Genomic DNA, 9,166 nt, shown 5'->3' with positions numbered 1-9,166 from the left:
AAACGTATTTTTTCCTTCTGATAAGAACTCAACTATTTAAAAACTCTCAAACATACCATACAGCAGGGTTGACTAGAGATATCATGTGCATTGTATCGTATTCATTTATCTGATAACTGGAAATCTTAAGATTCTGACCACAGATGTCAGACTATTGTGTATATAATACAACTGACCAGCAACAACCCACAGCTACCTCCACCAGGTGTCTCTGTGGCGCAATCGGTTAGCGCGTTCGGCTGTTAACCGAAAGGTTGGTGGTTCGAGCCCACCCAGGGACGCTTGTGTTTCTGGCAGAATTGCCTTTCCCTCTTTCTATTTGGAATACCGAATTTATGGTTCTATTCCTCAGGCACCACAAGAAAAGAGGGTCTCTTTGGTGAAAAGGTTTTGGAGCTCTGGAGCAAACCTAATGTACCCCTGCAATCCATCTTCCCCCACTTTTCCGAGGCTGGTTTTTACAGCTTGGCATATCTGGAATATTATAAATCCCTAAAATGGAGAACAAGAGAACCCGAATCACATCCACAGTGAAGGCGCATGCTTTGGGTGGGAAACCTAATCAGTCCAGAGAAGTTACTTGACTTTTCTGTGCCTCCATTTTTACATGTAAAATGAGCCAGATGGAGTACTTGGGTCGTCCAAAGTTCAGATGAGATGGTAGCCAGTGACTCTCACATAGCAAATGTTTCAATTTAGCTCTTACTAGTGCCATTGGCATCAGCATTTTCCTTACCAGCATTGTTCTTTTTCGTTAATATCCTTCTTGATATAAATGAGTCATTATTCAGTCTCTAACTAATGGCCATGCAATTGGTTCCAACACTTATTATCACAAGAACTACTACAGGGAAGAGGCTTACACGAATATGTCATCACTTGTTTTCTTCTCTACAGAGTCCTGGAAATGGAATCGCCAGATCAAAATATTTGCACATTTCTAATTTTGCTAATTCCTGTCCAATTACTCTGAAAGGAAAATGTACCAGGTCATATTCTCTGTGTTTTATGAGTATATTCTTTCCTCCACTGTTTTGCTAAAGTTGGATAGTACTTACCTGCCAGTTCTTCTGAACCCATTTTTGCTAACATTTTTATAGACCTCTAGTGAGGCGTTCTGTGCATGACACCGAACCCAGAATACTTCCATGAAAACAGCTATTAATGTGACTATATAAAAATTTATATTCAGGGTACAAACAACTTTAAATTTACACACATGAACATATATGGCAAAGGAATTATTTTGTGTTTGGGACATATTTTTATCAAAGTTACATATACTCATAAGTTTATTTAGAAAAACAGCAATCCAGGGGTGCCTGGGTGGCTCATTCGGTTGAGCGTCCAACTTCAGCTCAGGTCATGACCTCACGGTTTGTGGGTTCAAGCCCCGCGTCGGGCTCTGTGCTGACAGCTAGCTCAGAGCCTGGAGCCTGCTTCAGATTCTGTGTCTCCTTCTCTCTCTGACCCTCCCCTGCTCATGCTGTCTCTCTCTCTCTCTCTCAGAAATAAATTAAAAAAAGAAAAGAAAAGAAAAACAGCAAACCTTCTTTACTACTCCTTGACTTTCAAATTGTAGACATTATCTCTCACATACTCCCCTACACCCAAACACACCTCCTCTGGCCTTATCCTTCAATATATTTGTATCATAGTTTGATGGGTCAATTATATTATTTAAACTATGTAAACTCTATATTCACAGTTGAGCCACATAGGATACAGATAGCAGGAACTAAAGACCAGTGTCTTCAGGGACTCTTTTTTTTTTTTTTAACTTTTTCCATGTTTACTTGTTTGTTTTGAGAGAGAGAGAGAGAGAAAGAGAGAGACAGAGAGAGAGAGAAGGTGAGTGCACATGAACAAGGGAGGGGCAGAGAGAGGGAGAGAGAGAGAGAGAATCTCAAGTAGGCTCTTCACTGTCAGGGCAGAGCCCAACATGAGGCTAGAACTCACCAACCAAGAGATCATGACCTGAGCTGAAATTGAAAGTCCCACGCTTAATGGAACTGAGCCACCCAGGCACCCCAGGGACTCTTTTTTTAAAAGTGGATTAAACTGAAGTTTATTTACTCTTTGGTCAAGCATGCTCCACCTGCCCCCCAACTTTTTCATATTCCAGGGAAGTACTGGATCTGGATCTGATTGGCATAACTTGGGTCAATGCCCTTGCCTGGAGCAAATGAAGGCAGACCACCTTCCTGAATAGTACCGGGAAGACATCCAAAGAAGGAGCAATAATTCCAAGAACAAAAGAAGAAAAATGCCGAGGTGCTGGGTAGGCAACTAGGACAAGAAATCTGTATCACTCAGCAATGGGTGTATGTAGTAGATTATGGATCTAGGGTGGGGGGAAAGGAGTTTTGAGAGAGGTAAGCCTTGGGCATGCTGTATGGACTGAAGTCACACACACCTGTGAAGGGCTGCACTGGGGAGGGGAGCTGAGGACCATCTGCCCTTCCTAACCTGAGGAGACTGGTGAGGGGCTCTCCTGGTCACTCGGTTTGGGTTAGAGGAGTTCAGGTGGGAAAAGAAAGGAAGGGGCATCTTCTCCTTGAAGAAAAGTCTGGAGCTCCAGTCTTGGTAGGGAGTGAGGCTATGGTGGGCCAGATAGGGTACTAACATCTATATGTAAATACAGCTCCATTAAAAGAATCGCTCTAGTAAAAGAGGCGGGGATCAAAAAGGAATGTCTGCCATACTATGGAGGAAGCCTATCGATTAATCTTGACCCTGGTTCCCTTGCGCAGTCTCCTGGCCAAACCCTCAGGCTCCATGCTCTGGAAGGGCACAGTCTGCTCAGCCACGACATGCCAACCAGGACTATTCCCGGACAGTCTTCTTGCTTTTGGGTGCCACGACCCACTCCAAGCGCCGGCCGGCCGGCAGTCCTCTTGCAGGGGGAGAGAAGGGAGGGGAAGCCTACTCGCCATTTAACGCCAAGGAATCCAACAAGGTCCTAATTTGGTTCCCAATAACTTTCAGGTCTATTTACCCTCCTACTCCGACCCCCACAATTAATGAAAAGAAGCTGCAAGGACAGACGCCAGCCAAGCAGGTTCGGAGCTTTCCAGGTAGAGCCGAAAAATCTCGGGGGATCAAAGAGATGCAGCCCACAGGTCGGAGCGCTCCAGAGGGAGCCAGAAGGGGCAACTGGGCCAGTGAGGTCGGTGAACGCCCTCGGATGGCGCCCCTTCTCCTTCCTACCCCCTTTCGAAACCTTCGCGTCTCCGTTTTCCCGTTTCTCCCCTCCCGCCCCCGGGCCCGCACCCCTTTGCCTTTCAGACTCAACGCGAGCCCTTGAAAACCAATTGGGATTTTACAGTCCTTTGTAAGCCGGTGGAAACCCCAAAACTAAGAGAGATTTGGCGGCGAACACTTTCACTAACTCTGCGGTCCTTCAGAACTCCCAGATTTTTCTACCGAGTAGAAGAGAACGAGCGTGTTTCCATCCGGGTCCAACCTAAAGCGTCTTCAGTCCGCGGAGCAGAGTCGCAACAGGACGGAGGGGCAGACGGAGCCTGCTCTGGTTCGTGTCACTTTCGCCCCAGGAAGGAGCGCCNTTGCCGTTGTCTTCTTCCCACTGCCCCGGGAGCCCCGGTGACCCTCGGAACGGGACGTGGGGCGTCCCGGATTCCAACCCCCCTTCCACTCCCCTTCCTCCCCTCCCACTTCCTCCCCTTCCACTCCCGATCCCATCTGCTCCCCGTCTTTCGTGCTGTCTTCCCTCGCCGCCAGCTCTCTCCAGCTCTCCGTCTCCGTTCCTCCCTCCTTGGCTACTGCTCCGTTTCCTTCTCCTCCCGGTTCTCAGACCACCCGGCCCAGGTCAACGTAGGACTCGGCTACCGGGTCTGAGAGGACGATGGGGAAGACACTTCTCTCTGGTCAGGACCCTCTGGGGGCCTGTGCTGGGGAGGCGGAGTGAGGTGGTCCCAGCGGAACGGCTGAGGGTCCACAGCCGGTCCTCAGGGCCTGGGCTGGACTGGCTGATCCAAGGCCACGTGGTGCCGGGGGGCGGGGGAGACCCCAAATAAGCAACCTCGCGCTCCGCAAGGCTACCTCTGACCCGCCAAGTCCGGGGAATGGAGATCTCCGGGCGACCTCGTCCTTTTCCAGCCATTAAAAAAAATTTTTTTTCCAATGTTTATTTTTGAGAGACAGAGCACGAGCCGGGGAGGGACAGAAAGAGAGGGAGACGCAGAATCTGAAACAGGCTCCAGGCTCTGAGCTGTCAGCACAGAGCCCTATGCGGGGCTCGAACCCACGAACCGTGAGATCATGGCCCCAGCCGAAGTCTGTCTGTCTATCTGTCTGTCTGTCTCTCTTTTCACCTGGTTGTCCCACCTTTATCTTTCTCTTCTTCAACTTTTCGGGTTCACCCCTCCTTCCTGCCCGCGGCGTCCGCACAGCCTGAGGCCGCCCCGCAATGTCCCGGATAGAGGGCCCAGTGCGATTCCTGGTGGTGCCCTCTAGAGAGTTCCATGATCGGGACATTTGCAGGATTCAGCTGCCAGGCTAAAAGGTTTAACCAGCAATCACTTTTGAAAGTCTTTCACGTCCTCCCATTCCGGGGTCCCTTTTAGGACTAAAACCTAATAGTCCACAGTGAAGTTTTTGGTCCGTCCCAGCACCCTGCCGCGGAATACAGCCTTCACCGAGCATTTATTGGGCGCCTACTTGGTGCTAGGCCCTACAGTGCCCAAGATGAGCAGATCCCCAGGTCCTGCCGGGGGGAGCTCGGGTCTGGAAGCACCGAGAGGCGGCAGCGTGTGGCGCGGCACAGCCGGCTGTGTCCTTCCACAGTCCGGGTCCGGGCCGAGGGACTCGCGGTGAGCGCCACGGGGGACGCGCAGGGAAGAATGGCAAATGGATGACTCTGGCCCAAGAAGCTGCGGTCGTCGCGTGGAGCGGGGCGGCTTCTGGGGGAGGCGAGGGGCAGGCTGGGAGGACCCTGGGCCCGGCATGCGGCACCTGGTGCCCACTTGCTTGTGTCAATGCCAATATGCCCAATAGTAAGACTCCAGCGTCTCCAGCACCAGGGGGTTTGAGTGTGTTTTTCTCAGAGGATGGAGGGGATGGGATGGGGAGCAAGTTCTCACCCGTGGCAACACAGATTTTGTCATTCCTGGTCTCGGTGGTAGAAGGTGCGGGTATGGCAGTCACTGGAAAGGTTAGTGGTTCACACTCATTGCCGCAAGTTCTGGTCCTCACTGACACTTATTTTCTTCTGGCTCTCAGTTCTCAAAATTTATCAAAGCGTCTCGAGTTGCTTTTATCTTTCAGGCAGCGACCTCATTCAGCAGCTCTGATTCACCCCTACCTTCCCTTTGGCTTTGGGGATGCAGGGGGGCAGCTTCGGAGCCTCGGAAGTCCTGAAGTCCCTTGGTTCTGTCCTGTGCGATGGTTTCTCCCAATCCTTACCAGATGCCACTGGTCCCTCTGCCCCATCTGAAGAGCAGATGCCACTTTGACCTATCTGGGGACATCTGGATTCCCGGGGGACTGCCTGTCCAGAGGCTGAAGGCACAGGCATCAAAATCACCCACTTGGTCAGACTCTAGGTTGGTGCCCTTCATTGCTCAGTCTTAACCGCACCATTACAGGATGCCACAAATGCTTTGATTTGAGGGTGTTGCATCCTTACTTTTTAATTATTATTATCAATAGACATGATTTTTAAAGAACAATTTGAGGTTTACAGATAAATTAATAAATGAGTTCACATGCATCCTGTTCTCCCTCTTAAAATTTCTCCTTACGTTCTTGCATTACTGTGGTACATTTTTTTACAAGTGATGAAGCGATATTGACATGTTATTAACTGAAGCCCATGGTTTACATTAGAGTCTCTTCTTTGTGTCATACAGTTCTAGGGGTTTTGACACATGCATGTCGTGAATCCACTACTACAGTACCATACAGAATAGTGTCACTGTCTGAAAAGTCCCAGGGTTCTGCGTATTTATTTATCCCTCCTCTCCTCACAGACCTATGGCAACCGCTGATCTTTTTATTGTCGCTGTAGTTTTGCCTCTTCCAGAATGCCCTATAGTTAGACTCACACAGTATGTAGACTTTACAGACTGGCTTCTTGCACTTAACACTATTATTAAGGTTTGCACATGTCTTTTGTGGCCTGATAGCTCACTTCTTTTTATTGCTAAATACCATTTTATAAATGTACACCTGTTTGTTTATCTAGTCACCTAGCAAAGGACATCTTGATTACTTCCACTGTTTGACAATTATGAATAAAGCTGCTATAAATTGCAGGTTTTTGGTTGAACATAAGTTTTCATCTCACTGGGTATATACATAGGGATCAAATATAAGATTACGTTTTGTTTTGTAAGAAACTGCCAAAGTGTCTTCTAAAATGGCTGTACAATTCTGTGTTCCTATCACTAATGAATGAGATTTCCAATTCATCCACATCCTTGCCAGAATTTGTTCTTATCAGTGTTTTGGATTTTAGATATTCTTTTTTTTTTTTAAAAAAAATTTGTATGTTTATTTTTGAGAGAGAGAGAGAGAGAGAGAGCACAAGTGGGGAAGGGATAGAGAGTGAGGGAGAAACAGAATCTGAATCAGGCTCCAGGCTCTGAGCTGTCAGCACAGAACTCGATACAGGGCTTGAACTTATGAATGGTGAGATCATGACCTAAGCCAAAGTCTGATACTCAACTGACTGAGCCACCCAGGTGCCCTGGATTTTAGACTATTCTAATAAGTGTGTAGTAGTATCTCATTGTTGTTTTATTTTTTTGAAAGTTTATTTATTTTGAGAAAGGGGCGAGGGATAGAGAGGGAGAGAGAGGGTCCCAAACAGGATCCACACTGTCAGCAAGGAGCCCTCCAAGGAGACTCGATGCCACCAATCTGAGCCGAAATCAAGAGTCAGACACTTAACCGAGTCACCCAGGTGCCCCTCGTTGTTTTAATTTAAGTTCTCTAATGACAAGTGATTTTGAGCATCTTTCATAGGCTTATTTGCCATCTGTATATCTTTTCTGATGAGGTGTCTGTTTAGATCTATTGCCCATTTTTAATTGAGTCATTTGCTTCCTTATTGTTGAGTTTTAAGAGTTCTTTGTATGTTTAACAGAGGGTTGCTGGAGGAGTTGTGGGAGATGGGCTAAATGAGTAAGGGGCATTAAGGAATCTACTCCTGAAATCATTGTTGTATTATATGCTAACTAATTAAAAATAAAATATTTAAATATTTTTAAAAAAGGAGTTCTTTGTATGTTTTGATACCAGTCTTTCATCAGATACACATTTTGTAAAGATTTTATCACAGTCTGTGTCTTGTCTTTAATTAGTTTGATGGTGTCTTTCATAGAGTGGAAGTTTTAAATTTTATCAAAGTCCAACTTAATCAATTTCTTTTTCATGGATTGCACCTTGGTGTTATAGCTAAAAAGTCATCACCAAACCCAAAGCCACCTAGATTTTGTCCACTGCTGTGTTCTAGAAGTTTTATAGTTTTACATCTTTTTTTTTAAATTTTTTTTAATGTTTTATTTCTAGGAGAGAGAGAGAGAGCAAGCGTGAGCAGGGGAGGGTCAGAGAGAGAGGGAGTCACAGACTGAAACAGGCTCCAGGCTCTGAGCTGGCAGTCAGCACAGAGCCCCATGCGGGGCTCAAAACCACGAACCGCGAGATCATGACCTAAGTGAAAGTCGGACGCTTAACCGACTAAGCCACCCAGGCGCCCCTAGTTTTACAGCTTTTATAGTTTTACACCTTTACATTTAGGTCTATGATCAATTTTGTGAAAAGTGTAAGATGGCTGTCCAGATTCTCTTTTTCTCTTGTATGTATATGTCCAGTTTCTCCAGCACTGTTTATTGAAAGGGCTACCACTATACATTCTCCATCAAGTTACCTTTTCTCCTTAGTCAAAGATCAGTTGACTCTATCTACGTAGATCTACTTCTGATTGTGTTCCATGGATCTATTTGTCTGTATTTTCACCAATTCCACTCTGTTTTGATTACTGTAGCTTTAGAGAAAGACTTGAAGTTGGTAGTGTCGATCCTTTGGGGGATTTTTCTAATCTTCACCATGAGAACCTGCTCAGGCTCCTGAAGGTAAAACCTCACAAAAATCTGGAACCCTGGGAGTTTTAAACTCTCAAGCTATTCCACACTCAGCTTCCAGCAACTTGAAGGTTTCTATCAGTCACTGGCTCCAGTAGCTTCTGTTGCCAATAAGAATAAGCTTGTCTTTCTAGTTTTTGCGGTGATGTGCCCTATGACTTCACTTCTCTGGTTTAAGAAGATTTGTTCATTTTCAGTTTCATCAGCATTTTTTCTTGTAAGTATGAGAATGATGACTTCCAAGTTCTTGTCGGAGTAGAAGCCTGGTTTGATTTTTTATTTTTTTTAGTAAGTAACATATGGGATGGTTAATTTTATTTGTTAACTTGGCTGAGTCAGGGGGTTCTCAGATTAAACATTATTTCTGGGTGTGTCTCTGAGGGTGTTTGAGATGAAATTGCCAGTTGAGTCAACGGACTCAGCATTGCCTCCTATCATATGGGTGGGTATCATCCAATTATTTGAGGACCTGAACAAAACAAAAAGTGGAAAAATTGATCCTTTTCCCATTTTGCCTTTCTGCTTGAGCTGGCACATCAGCTGCTTCTGCCCGTGCATTGGGATTTATACCATTGGCTCCCTTGGTTCTCAGGCATTTGGACAGACTGAAGTTACACCACTGGCTTTCTGGGTCTCCAGCTTGCAAATGGTAGATCCTGGGGCTTCTTCCCTTCATAACTGCATGAACCAACTCCTCATAATACATGTCTATTGGTCGTCTTTTTCTGGAAAACCCTTATACAATATCACAAAACTGTAAATGTACAAATCAATGATTTTAGCATATTTATAGGTTTGTCTGTCACCAGAGTCCAGTTGTAGAACATTTTCTTTGCCTCCCCAAATTCCTTCCAGCCTCTTTGCAGTCAGTCCCTAATCCCTACTCATCATGACTACACTAAGCAAAAGAACACTTTGGAAAAGAGGCATCATTAAATTTAAATGTTTATTATACTGGGACTTTATATAATGGATCATTTTCTTTAGTGATAACTAGAAGAGGGATTGTATCAGAGGGACTGTGTTTGGGGGAACATAACCTATTAGTTATTATATTGCTC

General features: G+C 45.9%; 1 non-coding gene across 1 annotated transcript; it reads left to right on the top strand.

The window, feature by feature from the left end:
* The first annotated feature begins 207 nt into the window (after positions 1–207).
* TRNAN-GUU (transfer RNA asparagine (anticodon GUU)) lies at positions 208–281 on the top strand. Its single transcript has one exon. It is a non-coding gene; the product is annotated as a tRNA-Asn (tRNA).
* The last annotated feature ends 8,885 nt before the right edge of the window (positions 282–9,166 follow it).

This window comes from Crocuta crocuta, unplaced genomic scaffold, assembly GCF_008692635.1.
Source record: "Crocuta crocuta isolate KB4526 unplaced genomic scaffold, BGI_CrCroc_1.0 scaffold733, whole genome shotgun sequence".
Classification (NCBI taxonomy): Eukaryota; Metazoa; Chordata; class Mammalia; order Carnivora; family Hyaenidae; genus Crocuta; species Crocuta crocuta.
This window is presented reverse-complemented; position numbering and strand designations above follow the sequence as displayed.